The sequence below is a fragment of the Armigeres subalbatus genome, chromosome 3 (assembly GCF_024139115.2).
Source record: "Armigeres subalbatus isolate Guangzhou_Male chromosome 3, GZ_Asu_2, whole genome shotgun sequence".
Lineage (NCBI taxonomy): Eukaryota > Metazoa > Arthropoda > Insecta > Diptera > Culicidae > Armigeres > Armigeres subalbatus.
In genome coordinates this window covers 206,118,918-206,143,012 of record NC_085141.1, presented here as the reverse complement: position 1 = coordinate 206,143,012, position 24,095 = coordinate 206,118,918, and the positions used below count along the sequence as shown (strand labels likewise).

At 39.2% G+C, this 24,095-nt stretch overlaps 1 protein-coding gene and 1 non-coding gene across 2 annotated transcripts in view; both read right to left on the bottom strand.

The window, feature by feature from the left end:
* LOC134227509 (RNA/RNP complex-1-interacting phosphatase homolog) overlaps window positions 1–24,095 on the bottom strand; it is a 95,336-nt gene that overhangs the window by 59,199 nt on the left and 12,042 nt on the right. The window lies entirely within an intron of this gene.
* Trnad-auc (transfer RNA aspartic acid (anticodon AUC)) lies at window positions 8,322–8,395 on the bottom strand. Its single transcript has one exon. It is a non-coding gene; the product is annotated as a tRNA-Asp (tRNA).

Sequence of the window (24,095 nt, the reverse complement as noted above, 5' to 3'; positions counted from 1 at the left end):
GACAACCTTATTATCCTGGGTGATTTTAACCTGAGCTCGATCACTTGGCAGCGCCACACGTTGAGGTTTCTGTTTCCGGTCCTTTCAAGATCCTTGATTGGCCAGACGTCTCGTGGGCTACTCGACGCGTACAGCACAGCAGGATTGAAACAAATGAATGCAGTCGAAAATGAAAACGATCGAATACTTGACCTTTGCTTCGTTAGCGACGAACTGCGCGAGAGCTGTTCGATTATACAGGCTCCATCTCCGCTCGTTAAAATCGGTCGACATCATCCTCCCATACTGACACATCTTAAGATAAATCCGTACTGTCGCTTCTACGAGCCGTCTGAAAGCGTTTCGTACGACTTTAATAAGGCCAATTTCAACGGCATGAATGATTTTCTTGCACACGTTGACTGGGACGCTATTCTTCAAGACTCCGACGCCGATCTCGCTGCATCGACTGTGTCAAGTATATAACTGTACGCTATTGATCAGTTCGTTCCGCTGAAATCCGTATCCAAACCGGTTAAGCCAGCCTGGTCTAATGCTCACCTCAAAAACCTCAAAAGAGTGAAACGCGCGGCTCTCAGACAACATAGCAAGTATCGTTCTGATTCTACAAGAGCCAGTTATTTGAAGGCAAACTCTGACTATCAGCAACTCAATGACCACCTTTATAACGTCTTTCAAAATCGTCTACAAAGTCGACTCAAGACTAACCCTAAAAGTTTTTGGCGGTACGTCAACGACCAACGAAAGGAATCAGGACTGCCCTCTTCGATGACAGATGGTTTATGCGAAGCCGAAACTACCCACGACATGGTCAATTTGTTTCGTTCCCAATTCAGTAGTGTCTTTACAAATGAGCACCTCGACCCTCAGGCTGTAGCCAACGCTACCAGGAATATTCCCCGTTTTGAAGCCGCTGAGCAGCCGTTCTTCGTTACCGACTATAATGTAATAACAGCTAGTAAGGAATTGAAAACTTCAATTGGATGCGGCCCGGATGGTATTCCGTCTCTTATTGTGAAACGCTGCGCTGATACGCTTGCAAAGCCGTTAGCTGCAGTATTCAACCTCTCATTGACTACCGGATTATTTCCGAACTGCTGGAAACAATCATATTTATTCCCAGTTTTCAAAAAAGGATGCAAGAGGACTGTTTCAAATTACCGGGACTTAGCTGCGCTAAGCGCCATTTCTAAGCTGTTTGAGCTGATTATTCTCAAAGAATTGGTTCAAAAGTATGCACATTACATATCGAACGACCAACACGGGTTTATGCCTAAAAGATCGACGACTACTAACCTAACGTGTTTCACTTCCTTTGTAATTCGACAAATGGAGAGTGGCCATCAGGTGGATGCCATTTATACAGACCTTTCCGCAGCATTCGACAAGATGAATCATCAGATCGCCATTGCGAAATTTGACAAATTAGGCATTAATAACTCCATGCTCGGTTGGCTTCAATCCTATTTAACTGGACGGAGTATGGCGGTTAAAATCGGAGATGACATTTCACTGCCCTTTCCGGTTTGTTCTGGCGTTCCACAGGGCAGCCATTTGGGTCCGTTTTTATTCCTGTTGTATATGAACGACGTTAATTTTGTGCTCAAATGCCTTAAACTATCGTATGCCGACGACATGAAGCTATATTACTCTATAAAGCATCCTCAAGATGCAATGTTTCTGCAACAACAATTCGAAGTGTTTGCTGAATGGTGCCGCATAAACCGAATGACATTAAATGTCGCAAAATGTTCTGTCATATCCTTCGGCCGCAAACATTCGCTCTTCCTATTCGACTACGCTTTGGGAGATATTCAGCTTCAACGCGAATCGACAGTCAAGGATCTCGGAGTTTTGATCGACTCGAAAATGACATTCAAGGATCATGTAGCATATATCGTTTCGAAGGCATCTTCACAACTAGGCTTCCTGTTTCGCTTTGCCAAGAAATTCCGGGATGTGTACTGTCTGAAATCACTGTTTTGTACAACCGTTCGCCCAATCTTGGAGTACTCATCAGTTGTCTGGGCTCCGTATTACCAAAACGAAGCTCAGCGCATCGAAGCTATCCAGAGAAAATTCGTGCGCTTCGCTCTGCGACATCTAAGGTGGAGAGATCCGCTCAACCTACCAAGCTACAGTAGCCGTTGTCAGCTTATTAACCTCGACTCTCTTGATGCAAGGCGCAACGTGGCTAAGGCCTGCTTCATCGGTGATCTTCTACAAGGAAACATTGACTGCCCTACGTTGCTCAGCTTGCTGGACATCAACACTCGCCGCCGTAATCTCCGATCGAACTCGTTCATCAATCTCCCTGCAGCCAGAACTAACTATGGACTACATGAGCCGGTCCGAAGCATGTCCCGCTTATTCAATACGTGTTATTCTGTGTTTGATTTTAATGTGTCGCGAGAAACAAATAAGTGTAATTTTCAGTATATTTTTCGCTCTTGACTATAAGCTAACGTATGTACGTAGTTAATGTATTTATTTTAAAATAGCGGTCATTGGGGTGTCTATTTCACCTGTTGACAATAAAAATAAATAAAAAGAAAAAAAAAAGAAGAGCTTCCGCGTCCGATGGTTTCAGTTTCATCAAAATCGGATCATTCTACGCAAAGCTATGATGATTTGAACATCGACAATGTTTTGCCTATCTCAACCTTTTTGTCTAACCCCTGTACATACGTGAACTTATATGCTTCGGACCAGCTCATGTAGTCCATAGTTAGTTCTGGCTGAACGAGTGTGATCGGAGATTCCGGCGGTGAGTGTTTATGTCCAGTAAGCTGAGCAACGTGGGACAGTCGATGCTTCCTTGCAGAAGATCGCCGATGAAGCAGGCCTTAGCCACGTTGCGCCTTGCATCAAGAGAGTCGAGTTCCATAAGCTGACAACGGTTACTGTAGCTTCGTTGGTTGAGGGGATCTCTCCTTAGATGTCGCAGAGCTAAACGCACGATTTTCCTTTGGATAGCTTCGATGCGCTGAACTTCTTTTTGGTAATACGGAACCCCGACAACTGATGAGTAGTCCAAGATTGGGCGGACGGTTGCACAAAACAGTGATTTCAGACAATACACATCCTGGAATTTCTTGGCAAAGCGAAACAGGAAGCGTTGTGAGGCCAAATAAGTGACATGAAAGTCATCCCCAAACGGGGTAGACCGGTGGGTCCATATGTGCACCCAACCGGGATATATCAAGTTAGATCATATTTGAAAAAATCACATTTAAGTTTACAATTTTTCAAGATATTTTGCCGGAGTGCTGAAATATTTGTACTATATGTGTTGACCCGATTTGGTCTACCACCAATTTCATCATGTTTTCGACCCAATTTTGTCACAACAAAAATGAAAATAAAATTGCCTCTATTTTTATTTTTGCAAATAATGCAACAAACAACAATGATTTTTGTGAAATAATTTTCAATCAAGGATTTTGTAAGCTATTTCGACAAGAAATGACCGGTACCGTTCAGGCATTGTGCCTTTCCAACGTACACACTGATCTATTTTTTTTAAACGTAATTATTTCATTACCACAAATTTAACAAGAAGGCGATAACACCGGAATTTTTATTTATTTATTTATTTAATTTTTATTTTTCATAAGCGATTTTAAATTTTTTGAAAAAGGAGAAACAACAAGTACATATTTATGAAAACCCTAGCAGTGGAACTAACCACTCCATTATTTTGGCTATTTAATATGTCACTAGAATCAGGAAAATTCCCAAATATAAGGAAAAACTCATTTTTGATACCCATTTTCAAATCTGGAAAAAAATCAGACATACGTAATTATCGTGGAATAGCCATTATCTCTTGCATTCCAAAACTTTTTGAGGCCATAGTAAACGAAAAATTATTCAAACAAGTAAAAAACCGAATAACAGACGCACAGCATGGCTTCTTCAAAGGGCGTTCAAGTTCAACTAATCTTCTTGAATTTGCAATGGATAAAGGAAACCATGTAGAAGTTCTTTATACTGACTTCGGTAAAGCATTTGATCGCATAGATATACCCATGCTTCTATTCAAATTGAAAAAAACTGGAATTGAGCCGGGACTACTCAAATGGCTTGAATCCTACTTAACTGATCGCCAATTGATTATAAAATTTAACAACAATAGATCAAAACCCATTCAAGCCACTTCCGGTGTCCCCAGGGCTCTCATTTGGGGCCTCTATTATACATAATATATGTAAACGACATTTCCTTCATTCTTGACAAACTTAAAGTGTTAATCTATGCAGATGACATGAAGCTCTTTTTGGAAATAGGAATAAAAATGACCTCAACATATTCCAGAACGAAATATGCACATTCTACAAATGGTGCAATAAAAGCCTATTGCAACTGAATGTAAAAAAATGTAACCTTATATCATTCAGCAGAAAAAGGACAGCATCAAATCTCTCAATTACTTTAGGAAACCAGGTTGTAGAGAAATGCGATAGAGTTAGGGATTTAGGAATTATCTTGGACTCCAAACTAACGTTCATCGACCATTCCAACACCATTATTCATAAAGCAAATAATATGATGGGTTTTATAAAACGTTTCTGCTATAACTTTCATGACCCATACACAATTAAAACATTATATATTGCTTATGTAAGGTCGATACTGGAATATTGCAGCATTGTATGGTCTCCATTTTCAATAGCACACGAAGAAAGATTAGAATCAGTACAAAAACAATTCCTATTATTTGCTCTTCGTAAATTAGGTTGGACAACATTCCCACTTCCATCATATGAGGCACGCTGCAAGCTTATAAACATTCAATCTTTGAAAGAGCGTCGTGAAACTGCAATGGTTTCATTTATTAACGATATAGTTTCGCAGCGTATTGATTCAACAAACATTTTATCGAAATTAAATTTCTACACACCATCTCGACAACTGCGTCATCGACATACATTTTTAATTAATCACTGCCGTAATCGGACCTCTCAATCAGATGATGGCCATCTATAATCAACACTGCGAAACTATTGACTTTACAATGTCTCGGCAGAACCTAAAAACATATTTTGTCACAATTCGAAACCTACACATCTAAATTTACATTAAATCCCAAAATTAAACACTACTTAACCAAACTATTTTTATTTTTATACACTATAATACCGTTTTTATAGCATTAAGCAAATAAAGAAAAACATGTATATTGTATATGTACTAGTCTACGTCGGTTGACGAAATAAATAAATAAATTTTCGTGAAAACGGTACGGGATTGGCCATACTCCCTGAACAAATGCCACTTTCGCAGAACATCCGGAACCTGTTACAAATTGGCCAGAGAATCTTACAGTCATTGTATCTTAAATAAAGATCCTACATTCATCGTCTTGGGAAAACATGAATTTTGGCAGCCATATGGCTGCTAAAACCGGCCCCTCCTGGAAGGCCCATGGAACCTGCTGTAAGGGTGGCAGTGTACACTATCATTCTGGAAATGTTTCTATAGTCATCGTCTCGCAAAGCCATGAAATCAGATACTCATATTTGCATTATTCCGATCTGTTATCATTTCATCATGTTCTCGGTACCGTTTTTACGGAAATGGCTATATCTTTGCGTAGTTTAGATGGATTCTCGATCTACAGCCACCATTGGTCGGCATATTAGTTCTAGATTTTGGAGAAAGCATAAAACATGATGAAAGTAAATGTCACATAAAATGACAAGCAGTGGAAAAAAATGCATCTTGAACATATACTCGATCTCAGATTTTGCAGGGAGACAGTAAACTAGAAGAGTGTCCGCTTCTGATGGTCCTGGTTTTATCAAAATTGGATTTTTATACGCAAAGTTATGCTGATTTTATTTTTGACATAATTTTACCTATTTCAAATTTTTGTCTAACCCCTGTATATAGTTAATGTATTTATTTTAAGATAACGGTCATTGGGGTGTCTATTTCACCTGTCTAATCTAATCTAATCTAATCTCATACTTGCGTAGCCAATACTTGAAAGCATCCTGGAAAATGACGGTTTCTGAATTCCGTCATTTTTCTTTTCATATGGCCAGGCCAACTACGCAGTATGTACCGCAAAGATGACTCCTAGATATTGAGTGACTTCAGGAATACCTAAAGTCACTTAATAGCTTGGAATCGAGGGGAAAGGAAGAAAGCGTGGACCTCCCGTACCAAACGCCTCCAATAATATAGATACCTAATATATAATAAAAATCGTGTGCGTATTTATGTATGGTGTATATCAGTTTGTTTATGTGTGTATATATGTATGTGTGTACATGAGTGTGTATGTGGGTTTATATGTGTAGTGAATGTGTGTGTGTGCTTTTGTGTGGGTGCGTGCGTATTTAAATAAATTTACAGTTTATCAAAACCTTACCTCTGCTCAATAATTCTGACGCTGAACCAAGAGCCAACACGCACTGAACTAATTAACTTTATTACCGGCCGCGTAATGCAGAACACAAAATTTCGGCAAATCGCGTGATCGTTCTGCCGTCCGAAACAAGAGCCAACTCGCACTGAATTAATTAACTTTATTACCGGCCGCGTAATGCAAAACACAAAATTTCGACAAATCGCGCGATCGTTCTGTCGTCCGAAACAAGAGCCAACACGCACTCGTTGAAGAGCGGTGCGACTGTTCGTTTTAAAATTCGACAACAAACTTCATTCGGGTGTCTGTTTCACCTGTTAATAATAATAATATTTGAACAACAAAGATAAATTAACGCTCACTACATTGTCAACAAATTATCGTTATAGAAGTTGGTGTTAAATTAACGACGATAATTTATCGATTAACAACACTACTCATAGAAAAAAAAAAGGCCGACCGAAAATAAACACACAAAAATGATTGTTTTATGAAATAGCAAAGGCTCAAAACCACTGATAGACAAAATATGAATTCGTCGGCTCTAGACAATTTAACGGTAGACTTGTCATGTGCCCTCAATATTTTATTGAATCCACCACCCGGTCAAAATGAGAAAAAAAAACATTGAACAACGCTTCCCTGGAATCAAAATAATTTGTGTCGTAAAAATTCTTCTTGCAACTTAATGTTATTAAGTATGAACTGTAAAATTGAGTCATTGTAAATTATATACCGTCGTCTTCAAAAATGCGTTAAAAATTAAATGCTTATTAAAAAGTGTTGACTATTATTTCATAGTTAGTTTGCAAAAAACATAAACCTCCGGTGTCCAAAAATGTTCCCAATTATACGTTATAGAAATCTTTGATTGAGCATTTTGGCAGATTTGTAATATCCCACTATATCATTCTAGCAGCTGAGCGAGCACTGAGCAGTCCGCACCTAATTTATTATTTTCTTTCCAATCGCACGTGTGGTCTATTGATCAATGTTGCGTGAGATCTGTGCCTAGAAAATAATAATTATGTAAGTTCGTGTCGAACTGCATCGCGTACCTACATACAACTTTTTTTTCTCTAATGAAGACAACTTTACGCGAGTTTTTGTTCTGCCCACGCGATCATTACCCATCGTAGAGGAGAAAATCAACAATAAGGCCACGGATGAGATCGCTAAAACGAAAGGCCTGAATATTCATAGATCGGTATTGATGTCAGTGCAGTGTATTCTTCGTGTACCAAAAAAAAGGGTAAGGTACGGAGTACCTCACAAAAGGGTACATCTCGCAAGCACTTCAAAAGAGCATTTAACAATTCTTCGACTCGACACAAGTTGACCAATTTTTATGTTCCCCAGGCGAAGTATTTAAAAGGGAGCTAACATTTTCTCACACTTCAACATCACTTCCAAATAATTATACACTCAATAAATCCGCGCTTCTTTCAGTCGAAAATCGAAACTTGAAATTAAGGCAACCGCTTATACTGGACGCTAGTGTGTTTTTCGGGAGAGGAAAAAACTTCTTGCAAAAATAAATACAATCGGAACGCCCTATTTTGCACGAAAACAAATAAATAAATAATGACTTTTGTTTCTTCGATTTTACACATCGCTGGACGACTGGAATGGCTAACTGGCAAGGAAATCGGTTCTTTTCCCTTTTTAATTTGTACGTATTCGCACACTTTAGCGCACTCTTGAAACCGATGATTCTGTGCGCACATTTACGTACTCCGCTGCTCCCTTTCTACCAGGTTCGACTTCCTTTATTCCTTGTCATTTCCTCATAAACATTACCGTACGTCGGTGGACACTTTGAATCATGGCGTATTAAAGTATACAATTCTCAGTTTTATTCAAAATGCCTTCTGAAAACTCAGATGTGAATATGTACATTATGTAGAAGACAATTATTTAAAAAAATATATTGGAAGTAACCACCTTCCTTCGATGGGACTCGAACCCACGACCCTCAGTACGATAGACTGGTGCTTTAACCAACTAAGTTACGAAGGACCTCCCAAATGACGTTAAAGATCGTGTGGGCGTCGTCGGTTGAAATGACGTTTGTTAACAACAGTCTTTTAGAATGCTGAATTTGATATGCTGATCTCGAGAATATAATTTTAATTTAGAGATCGAAAGTAAGTGCATGATGGAGTTTTTTCAAGTATTTGACGTCTTATGTTGTGGAAACAATAAAGTAAGAAATAACATGTACATGACACCCCATCATACGGTATACATCCTGCAGCGGTACTCTCACGCCGTGATGTTTATTTATGGGTCTGATGTCTGCAAGCGACACAGTGCGTCGCAAAGGTTAGCGAAACTCACGTTTGAAGACTCCCTATCATCGGTGCTCTATGGGAGCGCGAGAGGGCGAGATTGTCGCTGTTTTGTTTTAGGTAAATTCTAGGCACATCATAAACGAACACAATGGGTAGAATCGTGCGATTTTCGATGCATTGTTCATCAACTCGTCTTTGGCACATTCAATTATGATCTTAATTTTATGTTTTTTGCTAGTTATGGAGCGTGCGGCGGCATGGTGGGAAATAATAGCGACGATTAGCATTAAATGTCACGTGTCTCCTCAATTGCTGTACCTGGCGAGAGCGCGGCCGATGCTATGATATCGAAATCGATTAATTGCAGAGGCGTTAAAGCGCCCCGTCGTATAACCGGAGACACAATCTTAGGTTGGATGAGTGAAATATCTCGATCGTGACTTATTTTGTGAAAACATTGTACCATGTGAAGTGACGAACTTTTCGCAGCACTAGTATTGACTTACTCTCCTTAACATCCACGCCGCATCAGTCAAAGGTTACTTATTGATGGTATGCATTCATGAAGATACGAGGATTGTTGCACAGGCTCAGTAAATCAGTCTTCTTTTTTCCCCACTGCCATAGCATCTTACAACTGGAACATTGCCGCTTTGCCGCTTCGATTTTTTTTAAATCGTCTATATATGCGGTAAGACGCGCGGCTACAAAGCAACACCATGCTGAGGGTGGCTGGGTTCGATTTCCGATGCCGGTCTAGGCAATTTTTGGATTGGAAATTGTCTCGACTTCCCTGGGCATAGAAGTATCATCGTGTTAGCCTGATGATATACGAATGCAAAAATGGTAACCTGGCTTAGAAACCTCGCAGTTAATAACTGTGGAAGTGCTTAATGAACACTAAGCTGCGAGGCGGCTCTGTCCCAGTGTGGGGATGTAATGCCAATAAGAAGAAGAATGTTCACAAATTGATTTAGGAAGGTCCAAGTCCTACCTCGCATATGCTAAATTTTTCAAAGATGAAAGAATGGCTAATATTCAAAATATTGAAAGCAATTAAACTCGTGAACCTGGGTTCACTGGTGCCCGTAAACAATACTGACAAAGACGTTTGGAGACGGTGCCGTGGCAGAAGATCTTTACTTTGGACTCCGCAAAGCACTTCGATCGGATAGAGTTCGCCGTCATACAAAATTGGCCATCTACAGAACGCTTATCAGACCGGTAGTCCTCTACGTGGAGGACCAACGCGCACTTTGAGTATGTAGCACAAGTAGAAGATTGGCGTGTGTTTTGACGATTCCAAGCACGGAAAATATGGAGATGTTGTAAGTAAAAATATGGTATAATTTTATCGTCTTGAGTTTTTATCATGTTTTCATAGTAATCTATCTGAATTTATGCAAATACTTTTGCCCATCAGTGTATAAGCCAGGGCACTAGACTAAAAACTGTGTCCCATCCCAAGACGTTGAGGACCCAAGGAGTGTACATTAATATTCTTAGCAAAGTCACTCCCAACGATTCGTCAATCAACTTTCCCCCTGAATGTGAAACGGTTGGTACGGCTGTCCCCGTTTCTTCCTTTCGTAGATTCAAAACTTTTTGTTGATCATATCATTTATTACTAAATAATCTGATTGCCGGGGAGTTCTGGATTTTCTCCCAAATTCAAGCCTGCACGGTGGGCCTGGCCGTTTTAATACTTGTGTTATATTTATGATATGCTGCAAATATTAATGCAGACAAGAAAATGCTCGGGAATACAACCGACATTTCCAGGATGCTTTTCAATACTGGCTGTGCATGTGCTAAGACAAGACAAGACAAGACAAGCACAAGTAGAAGATTGGCGGACATGCAGACAAGGACCGAGAAGAAGCTCTTTTGTTTTGGAAGCATCAATCACAAGGAACTCTCGCGATTCGATAGCAACCGCCGTTCCGAGACCAACAGTGGAATTCCAACGAAGGAGCGTCCATAAATGACGTAGCATCTTTGGAGGGACGTAGGAGTCTGCAATTTTGTGATAAAGTGTGCTTTTTTATTTCTTCATTTTTTTTGACGTAAACTACGTCTAAGGGGATGACTCAGATACAGGGTGTAAAACCGAAATTTCCAAATTCGAGACCGTCACGAAATTAAGATAGATTTCAAACGCTAATAGCGTCTTTATCTTTCGATGGATTTTCGAGATTTGCTTATCAATAGATTCAGAAACTCTCCAGCAATTTGCCAATTCTATTGATACTATTGATTATCAACGTTAAACTATTGAAAATCACCTGTCATAAGACGAGTTTAAACAATCCCATTGAATTCCACCACTTAATTGTATCTTGACAGATACGTATTTCGACCTCAACAGTAAGGCCGTCTTCAGTGTCTCGTACTTGACTCGACTTGTCGAAGTCGAGTCAAGTACGAGACACTGAAGACGGCCTTACTGTTGAGGTCGAAATACGTATCTGTCAGGATACAATTAAGTGGTGGAATTCAATGGGATTGTTTAAACTCGTCTTATGACAGATGAAAACATTCCACTATAAAGCTCAAAATAATTTTCTTATCTATTGAAAATGTTATTTCTTTCCAAACCGGGTGAAAAATTCAATTCCGTTTCTAAATCCCTAACACGGACATCAGATTGCAGTAAGGTACGGTCCTTTTGATCCACTGCTTCGTTTTCCCTGTGTATAAAAAGCCCCGTGTTTCGCGTGCGCGCGTCATTTTCATTCTGGATGTCACGGAGAACGGACCAGCGCGGTTCCAGCGATAACGCCTGTGGTTTGGTCTGGGGTCGTTCAAAAATGATGTCACATTTTTAGGGGGGGGGGTCTAAGATTTTGTGACAGTACATGTACTAGGTATACAAAAAAGCGTGACAGAGGGGGGGGGGCTAGAAACCCCAAAAAGTAGTGGACGTCATATTTGAATCGTCCCTCTGTTGTGGTAAAAACTCAGACGATTCAAATCAAACCCAACTCAGTTCCTAAAAACTCATGGATGAGTTGAATCATCGTATGTTTTCTGTATGTATTTAGAATCACTGTATGTATTTAGAATCACGAGTGCGCGTCAAACGGAGAAGCTGCAAAAATGTATTCGCATGGATGACTATCTACTAAAATTATAAGTCTTTCTCTGAATCGTGATCTCGTGATTCTACTACCGACGGAAAACAATCTGCCATCACCAAGCAATTGAGTTTTACTTTGATCAAAATTCATCTCGCCTCAAGTTGTGACTTAAGAGCTAATTTCATTGATGGTAGCCAATCGTTAGTAGGGGAAATTACGGCTTTGGCATGTTTTGTTCTATTATTGTCAGGGGGATTTTCTGTAACTATGCTCAAATTTGGCCTAAAGATTCTTTGCATATCAAAAAAAAATTTCATAAAATTTGGTCAACTAAAACCCCCTTGACAATAAATGAACAAAACCTGCCAAAGCCGTCATTCCCCCTGCTTCAAACAAGAAAATTTAATCTGAGCACTGCTAATGATAATGACGACGACCGCGCGACCCACACCATCGCCAGGAATAAAATTTCCGGTAGGAGCTCCGCCAATGCCGAAGGTGGTACCACGGTCTGCTCTCCGCGACATCTTGAATGAAATGGCTCGCGAGCGCGGAAGAGCTGCTTTCTTGTAATCAATAAAGTTGAACCTGTAGCCACGCCCCTTTGGTGAGTGTGTGACGGTTACACAATATTTGCAGCCATACCGGACAACAAAGAGGCGGGACTAATGGGTCATCTTTATTGATTATAAGAAAACTGCTTTCCCCCGCGCGCGTGGCATTTCATTTGAAATGTCACGGAGAGTGATCCCAGCATCGGCGGAGTTGCTGAACGAATTAATCGGTTCTTCTCAGGGCCACCATCCTATACAAAGGAAGAGGTGAAGCGAATACACTGGTGGAAATAAGTATAAAGACAAGCTCGGTTTCCATACAAAATGGCCATATTTGGAAGTCAATATCTCGATTCTTAGCGATTCGATTGGGCTGATTTTTTGCCAACAAGCCTAAAATGACTTGAATTTTTATTCAATGATAGCTACATTTATGCATATATTCTGGTTATACGCGTTTCTGTTGGAAATAGTTATAAAGACAGTTCCGTTGTATGGAGCTCCATATAAAAAAGTGGTGTCTTTATAATTATTTCCAGATTTTGAGGTCTAAATCAACAGAGGTGTATACAATTTACTCAAAGATCGAAAGTTCAAGTTAAAAACAGGTGCCTAGTAAAATTTCAGCCAAGTCGAATCGCTACGAATCGAGATATCGATCCTCAATCATGATGAAAATGTATGAAAATCATGCTTGTCTTTATACATATTTCCGGCGGTATATTATTCAAAGAGCAAAGTAACCACTTGGCGACGCTATAATGTTGCCGTCCGTAGCAGAATCACGAGTGCGCCCCGGGAGGAGATGCTACAAATATGAATTCGTATGGATGGCATCAGTGGCAGCCAGGTGAAATTTTCTCAAAATTTATATTTGGTTTTGTTGCAGCTTGTGATTGGGAAGGCGGATTATTAACAATCAATCAAAAGATGGGGATGGGGACAGTTCAATCGAAATGATGCCGTCAGTAGCGAAATCCCGAGTGCGCTTTGACGCGTGGTCTTTGCAAAAACATGTGTGCGTCTTCAGTGATTTGACGGTAGTTATCCTCATTTCTGAAGTTTTAATGGTTAAATACAGTAAAAAGTGCAATCTGATAAATTGAAATTAAGAAATACCCAAGTTTAGTTAAGTTTAGTAATACTCATCGAGAATGGCACTAGATTCTTCATTTCACCAAACTGTTTCACGTAGTTTACGTCGGGCGGTCGTGTCTTGTACACAACCCTTATAATTTTTCAATTTGAAAAATATTTATTTTGCAGTAAATGCTAGTTTAACAAATTAAGGGAGTTACAAACAATCTATTTTGTTAAATTCTTCAAAATAATTAAAAACTAAATGTTGCTCAATTTCTGTGCGATTCGACGTCAGGTCATTTTGATGACAGCCGAACGCCCTACCAACTGAGCCAGATACGCTAGCTGTTGCCTCGTGATGTTACGATTGAATAACATTCGACCATCAAGGCAATAATGTTTACTTGCCTCGACCCATGTTCCAACCAAAAATTCATGATGTTTTGATCCTCCTTAAAATGCTCTCCTTAAAATGCTTTATTTTACTTACATATACAAGTTTACGGAACATACTGAGTTGATTAAGTGATACTAAAACATCGAAAAGCATAGACAACAGTTTTTGAGGTTAGTTTACCAAATTTAAGCGATTTCTCCTACAAATGTTAGTACAAAGTATAAGCTTTATTCATCACAGATGTTCAAAATAACATAATCTACAACATTGCAGAAGACATCAACCCTCTAAAAAAACATCGAAAAATTAAGTGTCCATGTAAATTGACCCTTGAAATTTATATTCCTACTGATGCAGGGAATAAATATGTGACAACCCTAGGGAGACAACGTGGCGAATAAATGCTGTTTAGGAATTCAAAACATTTTCGATCGTCTATTTTCAGAATGATCCCATTGTGGGACGCTTTCATATCGTGTCATTTTCATATTATTATGGTGCATATTCATATTATTATTATATCGCTTTAAGGTGAAGGTGGGTTGAGTACCAAAACAAAGCTTTGAAAGTATTGTTACAATAAAAACTGTCATATTGGTGTCGTATTCATAAAAACAAAGAATATTGGTAGGGTGGTTCAAAAAACGACCCAACTCCACAACACTCACCCGATTCCGTCCCATGCTCCGAGTGCCCTCCAAAAACCGATTTGAAGAGAAACTGATTGAGCACAAGCAGATTCAAGTTTGTATGAAAACTAGTATGGGAAACTAAACTTTTCATTACACTGGCTACAGCGCCTGCCCTCCAAACGCTGGCGAAAAGAGAACCTACATAGCTGAAAGCAACATTCCAGAGACTTTACTGAACGAAAACCGCACCTTAGGAAAGATCCATTAACCTTCTGTCTGTGCTCAAAAAAACTTACGTTGTCTGTGCTCTGGGGTCAAATTGACCCCAAATTGAAATTGCTATAACTTTTTTAATGTTTGGCCAATTTTGGATTTTTTGGGCTGTTTCGAAAGATAATTTAATCATCTTTCAGGTCGTTGCCAAATATTGACTATAGGTGGGCGGGTACATCGCGGGGAGGGGTTTTAGTGAACAAGGGTACAAAAACAGTGATTTTTCATGTTTATTTTACTTATATCCGAAAATCCTACCCATTTTGAACTGCAACTTTTTTAAAAAGGCTATGCAGGAAGGCATGTGCTTTGGCATGAGGCGTTGATAAGTTTAGAACTCGGCCGCCAGGTTTTGGTATATTTGAATTCATTATTTTAGACTACTCAAGATATTCCGATATATAGAATTCTCCTCAGTGTAAATATTCTTATCGCACAAATTAAAAAATGGGAAGCACAGAGCATAGACAACGTAAGTTTTTTGAAAAAAGGACACTGTAGCGCATATTTTCAAGATTTTTCAAACGAATTTGCACCTAGGAGACAGATCTCGGCGAGTTTTACCAAACTACCAAAAATTAGGAGAATCGGTTGGAAACTAAAAAAATGGCAGCCACTCAAAGTGGCCTGGGGTCATATTGACCCCAGAGCACAGACAAAAGGTTAATAACGTAACGTAAAAACATAGCATTTTATACCGCGCTCACCCCCATGTCACATTTTTTATATGTAGTATTTGCTCCTGGTGCGATAAATATCACAGACAATATCTGGCTATTTTGTTGAATTACACGTTACTCTGATGCCTTCTGAGAAGCCTAATTATCATGCAACCTCGATTAAAATCGACTACCAACTATTGGAACGATCATTCAATATGCATTGTCTATGGTGTTGAAGCTCTTGAATATTTCGTCCGATCATATGGTCTCCCCGCTCCCAGGGCCGAAATGACGGAGTGGCACAATCAGAATAATGTAAAATATAACATCACCATATCAACTGCCATACAAACCTGAAACGGCCTGTGCACGGTAAGCTCCTATTCAAACCAGCCCAAACCATCAGATGACACCTAAAATATGAAACATAACTGAGCGTGGCGGAGCAAAATCATTTTGAACCACCCTAATTATTAGTTTGCTGATATCGGTGCCGGTGTTTACACTCGGGAAGGTGGAGGACATGATGATGCAATCATTCGCTCATTGCAAGCCGAATATACCTCTGCAATTGCCACGAGTTCAGGCGGAATTTGTTGGAATTTTTGGGTTAGGTTCGAGAGGCAGAGGTCCGTCTTGGTTAACGAGCTGCCAATGTGATAGATAGGCGAAGGCAACTGATGGAATTTCTAATTGGATGTAGGAAACGAGCTCTATAGTCCATTCATTTCCAATTCTAGCAGATTACTGTTAGAATACTCAAGTTGAAGGTATATGAATAGTAATGGAAACGGTATGGAAGTCCATTTCCAGTTCTAGCGATTGTTAGAACATGAGAAATATAGAGAAAGATACAAAGTAGAAGAATGGAACGGACCTGGGATTGAACCCACGACCTCCTGCGTATGAGGCAGAAGCAGTAGCCATATGACTACCAGGCCCGCTACTTTTGCTAGGAAGTGAAGTGCAGTGATAAACCCAACAAATCGCGAACGGCTATTAAATTGGCACGAAACTGCTGATTTATGCTATAATTCGAGTCGAAATACATAAGACTCTTTGAAGAAAAATGTTCATTATCACGGGTAGTAAATAAATATGCTGTGAACAGGTTAGTAATTTGAATATTAAACTTTTGTTTGATACTATTCGATGCATTCGAATGTTGGTAGGAGAGGAGTGCAGGAGGTGTGGGGTTGACCCGTGGAAGGTCCGCTGCCATCGTGGTACTCTTCCAACTATGTCCTTAAAATATAATGCAGATAACGAAAATGCCACAGAAGGTGTCTCATACGAGAGACGTTTTTCGATAGCTGTAGCACGCGGGTTAGCAAAAAGAAGCGACAAGATTGGTGTTGTATTTCTTTGTTTTGCGATGAGATGAATATATGTTCAGTGAGATGGAAATCGGAACAGTTCCCCTAGTTTTATTTCTCATTTTTGTCATTTTTTCAGCAGTGAGCGCGCCGGAAAACGACAAAACACGACACAAATTGAGCCTAAATTGCCTGTTTTGCGAATGGTATTGATATAGGAGCATGTTATTAATAATGGAACAGATATCCTATATGCGTAAAATAGCCAGCATGAGTAAAAAATTTGTATGGCGAATGGCGAATTAGGAACTTTTCATGAAAAAATAGTTGGTACTGGTTATGTAGGAAGGTGTCCACTATTACGCCTACCAAATATTTTTTCGATGAAGGTGCTTAATTTTGAGAAATCGAACTTCAGATGCCTTTTGCCAAAACATATTTTAGTTACCAGATAGAGATTGTCGCTTCGGTTCCCTTTGTTCTGCTGTCCGAAACATGTGTGGTACCTAACTGTCAAATCGTATGTATTGTTCCTTCATTGACATTTAGATTCTCTATCCTCGCCAGCAAAATATGTTCCGGACTGCGACGACAGCGACAATCTTCATCTGGTAATTAAAATATCTTTTCTTTCGCCATACTGACTTCAGAAAGTTAACTCCTAGTATGCCACTGTAAGCTCGCTCAAAGTGGGCAATCATCATCTGCTAAAAACATATTAAAGATTATAAAATTATATAATTTTTGGATTCATTTAGGAAATGTAGATTAAACAGGATTCAGGGATATTCAATTCGATTTGTAATCAATTAAATCTGGTTATTTTTTGAAGGCGCTTGGTGCGATTTGGCAAACACCCGGCCAATTACACGATCAGTTGGGCGTATTTCTATCAAAAACACTGTCTTACTGAAAAACTTGCGTACGAATAAAAACTTCGTACCGGTCAAACCACAGTTTTAGGTCCCATTGACGAGAAGCAGACAAACTGATGCGCAACGAAGAAAATAAAAAAATGCACTCACTCATTCAAAGGTGATCAATAGGTTGTGTGGGCATCGTTTGTAATTTTAAATGAAGTAAATAAATATTTGTTAAATATTTTCCGTTAATGGCTAGCACCTAACTGTATACCTCATAGTCTAGCCTTAGGGGCTCATCCTTAGTCAAAAAATGCCTATACCGAACGTCTGCTTATATCGCTTCGCGGTCACAACAACGACAAGGTATGTGTAGTGGAAGAGTGGTCGGTTGCGACTCCGTCGGTTATACGATGATAATTATCGCCGTGCTCTCAACCGGCCAAGTGGCGGCCACTTGGGCTGCTGCGCGGCTCTACAAATGCAACCGCAATCCTCCAACGCGCTTTTGTCACCTCTTTTCATTAACCGGTACGGTGCGGTGCGGTCTTATGTCGTCGAAAGCTGCTTGATCGAACAAGGGTCGTATGAACGATTGATTTATTGCTTACTAGCTGACCCGGCGAACTTTGTCTCGCCCGAAACTCACCAATTTTCTGAGACTTTTTTTTTGCGTACAGAGTTTAATTAACACTAGGATGTATTCGCTTAGAAAATCGTAATAACTAAATTTCCAAACGGCTAAATCTCAGTCGTTTTTCAGCCGATTTTCACAGGTTTTCCACAAATCTCTTAGCATTCTCTTCGAGTTTCTGGAAGTATTATGTTTTGGAGTGTTCAATTTTTCGCTGTGGGAGTAAAGCAATGGATTTAGAAAAATGCAATCTTGATGAAATACTCATATCTTATTACCGAAAATGATATCTATCATCTAGTAATAAAGAAAATATTGACATAACATATGGAAGACATCACCTAAAACATTGAAATATATTTTGAGCATCCCTATTATGCATCAGGTAATAATTCGGTGCCTGATGAAACCGCCTTATACTACAGGGTGTATTAAGCTACAGAAAATATTTAAAAGTATGTTATCATGATCGTGTTAAATTGAAGGTAAACTATACAGGAAACATGTATGATAATAAACTATGATGTTCTAGGATCTCCACATTGTCCTTGAATTTGAATTAAATGGTCTATCGAATCAACTACGACTTACATGATGTTCCAAGTCATCAACCCAATTATGTGCTCCGAATATTTGTCTTTTATTTTCATCTCAAACCCAGGCATGTGAGATGTTGTAAGATCTATGTCCTGGAGTTTAAATCAAATGGTCTCCCGAATCAACCACGACTTCCAGGAAGTTCCAAGCCGCGGTATCAACCCAATTATGTGCTTCGAGTATATTTGTGTCTTTTTGCGTCTCAATCCAGACATGTGAGATGTTGTAAAATCTCCACATTGTCCTGTTCTTATCAAATGTTCTACCGAATCAGAAACGACTTCCATTACGTCTCCAGCCGCGGTGTCGACCCTATCATATCCTCCGAGAATTTGTCTTTTATTTGCGTTTCAAATCCTGGCATATGAAATGTTGTAAGATCTCCAAATTGTTCTGGAGTTTAAATCAAATGTCCTACCGAATCAACCAGGGCTGCCATGATGCTTCAAGCTGCGGTATCAATCCAATTATGTGGTCCAAGTATTTGTCTTTTTGCGTCTCAAATCCAGGCATGTTAGATGTTGTAAGATCTCCACATTGTCCTGGAGTTCTTATCAAATGTTCTACCGAATCAGCCACGACTTCCATTACGTCTCCAGCCGCGGTGTCGACCGGTGTTTGCGTTTCAAATCCTGGCATATGGAATGTTGTAAGATCTCCAAATTGTTCTGGAGTTTAAATCAAATGTCCTACCGAATCAACCAGGGCTGCCATGATGCTTCAAGCTGCGGTATCAATCCAATTATGTGGTCCGAGTATTTGTCTTTTTGCGTCTCAAATCCAGGCGTGTTAGATGTTGTAAGATCTCCACATTGTCCTGGAGTTCTTATCAAATGTTCTACCGAATCAGCCACGACTTCCATTACGTCTCCAGCCGCGGTGTCGACCCTATCATATCCTCCGAGAATTTGTCTTTCATTTGCGTTTCAAATCATGGCATATGAAATGTTGTAAGATCTCCAAATTGTTCTGGAGTTTAAATCAAATGTCCTACCGAATCAACCAGGGCTGCCATGATGCTCCAAGCTGCGGTATCAATCCAATTATGTGGTCCGAGTATTTGTCTTTTTGCGTCTTCCTTACTTTCTTGCGATTCTGTTATATAATATTTTTGCTTTCTTTTTTAATGTAATACTTAAAGTCTATTAACAAGCACAGCAAGAAGATCTATGAACTCATAAAACATCTTGCAACTATAAGTTTAAACACTTTAGCAGGCGCGGTTTTGTAGAACGAAGTGCTGTGTTGTAATAACTAAGCAGATGTTTCAATTTTCGCGATTTTTATAACGATTTCAAAACTTTGTGCTAATTTGATAAAAATTTCAAGAATAAAATACTGGTTCTGGAACCTTTATAATTTATGTTTAGTTTTATATCTATATAAATGGAGCTTTATTGCAAATAGCAAAATGTTGTAGAGGACAAAACACTAACAATAAAATGAAAAACAATTTATTCCCCAATTTTCAATTTCCATTGTTATTAATATGGGTACATGTTATGAACTCAAAGAGCAGTAATCCTATCTTGCTCTTGGGATAATTATCTAAAGTTTTTTAAATTAATTGCCCCGTTCGACTATATGGTATTCGACCAAACGACACAACGCCGTGTTTGCACCAGGCGACAACATACGTGCAAGTGAATCGCCTAAGAAGGGGCGTGCTACGATACGACAACAGCCCTTATAACTCTCGGGTATGGTCAGTGCAAATGTTTTCATTTCAGTCCGAACCGTTTTCACTCTCACAGCGACAGGCGGTTCCCCAAATACCATGGTGCAGATTAAGTTTAGCTGATGGAGAAGAAATACACGAGGAATGTCAACCAACCGCCTTGTTTGTTCATTCCTACCTATCTACCTCAATACATGCCTACGACCATTATTGACTAATTACAGAAGAATTGAACATTTGAGGTCACGAGGCATGTGACGTACGGGATTTCCCGTGGCAATGGGACGTTGTTGGTTTAGCAATTCGTAATTCCTGTAGTTCACCAGCCAATTTCTAAAGCTAGGAAAACAATTTGTATTCAAATGTACATTGGTGCCTGTCTGACCTTGAAACATGTCTACATTGTGATGAACTTCTTGAGAAAATTGAAGTACACAAAAACGTGAAATACATTTCGGTCAGAGATTAAATACAAAGAAAAATGAAAAAATCTCACACTCATCTTCTCTGTATACACTCACGATATGTGGCATACCCTGAAAAACGTTGTCGTTACCTTTGTCAATCCTATTCAACTCATCGTTACGTTCAGGAATTTTTCCGGAATATTGGAAAAAATCATACACTTTTCCTGTCTTCAAGAAAGGTAATAAGCAAGAGGTTAAAAACTATCGTGGCATAGCAGCGCTATGTGCCATGTCCAAATTGTTCGAACTAGTTGTTCTAAAGTTCCTATCCTACAATTGCCTGAACTACATTTCTGAGGATCAACACGGTTTTGTTCCAAAGCGATCTACAAATACTAACTTGATTATCTACTCCTCGATTATTATGCAAGCTCTTCAGAAAGGACAACAAATCGATTCAATATACACTGACTTCTCATCAGCTTTTAACAAAATCAATCACCAAATCGCTGTCGCCAAATTCGAACGACTTGGATTCTCTGGTTCCATTCTCTGTTGGCTCATTTCTTAGGAAACCGTAAAATGGCGATAAAAATTGGCGACTGTGTTTCTTTGTTTTTCCCTGTGACTTCAGGAGTTCCCCAAGGCAGCCATCTTGGTCCTTTAATTTTTATAGTTTACCTGAACGACATTAACTTGCTACTCAAACTACTTAAACTATCATTTGCCGACGACTTCAAATTATTTTGGATCGTAAACGGTGTACAAGATACACTATTTTTGCAATCGCAGTTGGATCTCTTCACTGACTGGTGTCAGCTGAATTGTATGGTTCTCAAACCAGATAAATGCTCCTTCATTTCGTTTTCTCGTAAACATTCAGCAATTGCCTTTGACTATACTATTGGATCAACCACACTACGTAGAGAGAATGTTGTCAGGGATCTAGGTGTATAATTAGACACTAAGCTGACGTTTAATGAACATGTTGCTTTCATAGTCCCTAAGGCCTCCCGTACACTGGGTTTCATTTTTCGAATAGCAAGGAATTTTAATGATGTCCACTGTTTAAAGGCTCTATATTGTTCTTTAGTAAGATCCACTTTAGAATATTTATCTGTAGTTTGGGCACCTTACTATCAGAATAATAATACTTGAGTCGTAACACTCTTCGGAAAAGGTTTTCCCTCACCCTGTCACACTTTAAGAAAGGTTAGTTTAAAATGTTGATACTAGTCTAGACTAGCAACCCTATAACCAGAGACCGGCGGAGTGAAAAACTGACGAAATGGCAACGTATGAAAATGCATGAAATCGTTCAAATTATACTGGCAGCACTTGAACTTTTTGCTTGCTTCTTATGGAAGCAAAAAGTAAACAAGTCGAATTGGAACCGTATTTGACGGTTCGATTGGAAACAAGATGGCGTCTTCGCCGATCTCTTATTCTAGTATTTCTAGTCTAGACTAAGTTAATTATTGTAAATAGTTGTAAGAAATAATTGTATTGTGTATCATTTGGAATGAAATTGTATTTTGTTGGTACGAAAAGACGAAGAGGTTTTGCGCCCTTTTGAGAGAGAACAAAAAGAGTTCAACTCAAACGGGCTTTTCCCTTTTCCTAAAAAATAAACAAAATAAACGTTTTTCGCAAGTTGTTATAATAAAGGAATGATTCGGGGGGCTATCCCAAGTAACATTTTAAGTTTTATAACGCTCTTGAAGACCATAATTTACTTTACAAGAGTGTGATAAAACCATTATATAAACAAAATGTTACTGGGGATTAGGGTGGCTCAAATTAGTATGGGAAAAACTTTGTTCAATTTTTGTGATGGGCCGGCCTCTTATTCGGTTCTATTTGATGGCCTGATGTTCTGGACAAAATTTCAGCCAAATCGGTCAACGTTTGGCCAGTGCTAAACTCGTTGGAAGTTTATATGGAAAAATGTATGCAGAAACATCCAAAACCAGTAAATTGCAGCTGGACTACACAACTTACGATGAAGAACTATGATACTCATTCAGATCTTGGAGAATTTAATACAGAATGTTATGCAGAAAACCGCGAGAATATTCGAGTTTGCCCGGCTAAGTTATTAGCATTTCTCTGCAGTGGGGTTTGAGCAAATTTCGTTTCTTTTACCTTTGAAAAGAAATAAATTCACCCCTACAACACTACAGTAAAATGCTAATATCTTTGCGTAATAAACTCTAATCTTCTCGCGGTTTTCAGCATACCATTCTGTATTTTATTTTACAAGAATTGAATGAGTATCATGGTTCTTGATCGTAAATTGTGCCGTCCAACTGCAAATCACTATTTTTGGATGTTTCTGCATACATTTTTTCATAAAAACTTCCAACGAGTTTAGCACTGCCCAAACGTTGACCGATTTGGCTGAAATTTTGTCCAGAGCATCAGGGTATCAAATAGAACAGAATAAGAGGGCGGCCCATCAAAAAATTTGAAAAAGTGTTTTTTGAGCCACCTTACTGGGGATACTTATGATAAATTCCTATAGAATAGCATCAATTGTGGGGATCACCGGTTCTGATGATGCATTTCAATTTGTTTGACACAGCTGCGCGAAAAAAGCGTTTTATCATGGCTTCTCGGTGGGGGCTGTCTATCCGATTCTGTTTTTTCACGGTTGTATATAAGTTTGATAAACTTTTTTTCGTGGCTTGTTATGATTCGAACAGGGTTTTGCCTCTCTTTTATCGTTGTTCGTTATCTAATGAGAGCGATTTCTGCAAATCCTGATTACAGTACCGATTTTCCCAAAATTTAGTCAGAGCCCGTTATAATTTTTGATCAGCAGGGCAGAAAATATCCCTCGGCCCTGCAAAACCATAGTCCGTGTCAGTTGATCTCCAATTTAAAATATTAGATAATCTGCCGGATGATTTGTTTTGCGATTTTATTATCCGGATATTTGACCATGAGTGGGATTTGTGGCCATTTGGGTTAGTCGTCTAAGCGTCTATTGCGTGCTGTGAAGTATGCATTCGATACCCGCCTAGTAAGGAAAAAAACTTTTCGTAATGCGGAACATTCTCCACTAGTTCACTGTGTAAATGTCTTTTCCTTTGTCAAATTCTTGCTGTTAAATATTTAGTATGTGCGATCTCTGGTCGAAGACGGTGACCCTGTTTTTCTTTCCACTCAACATGGACATTAATTCCAATTTGATAAGAAAATTATTTTGAGCTTTTTAGTGGAATGTCTTCACTTGTCCTAAGACGAGTTTAT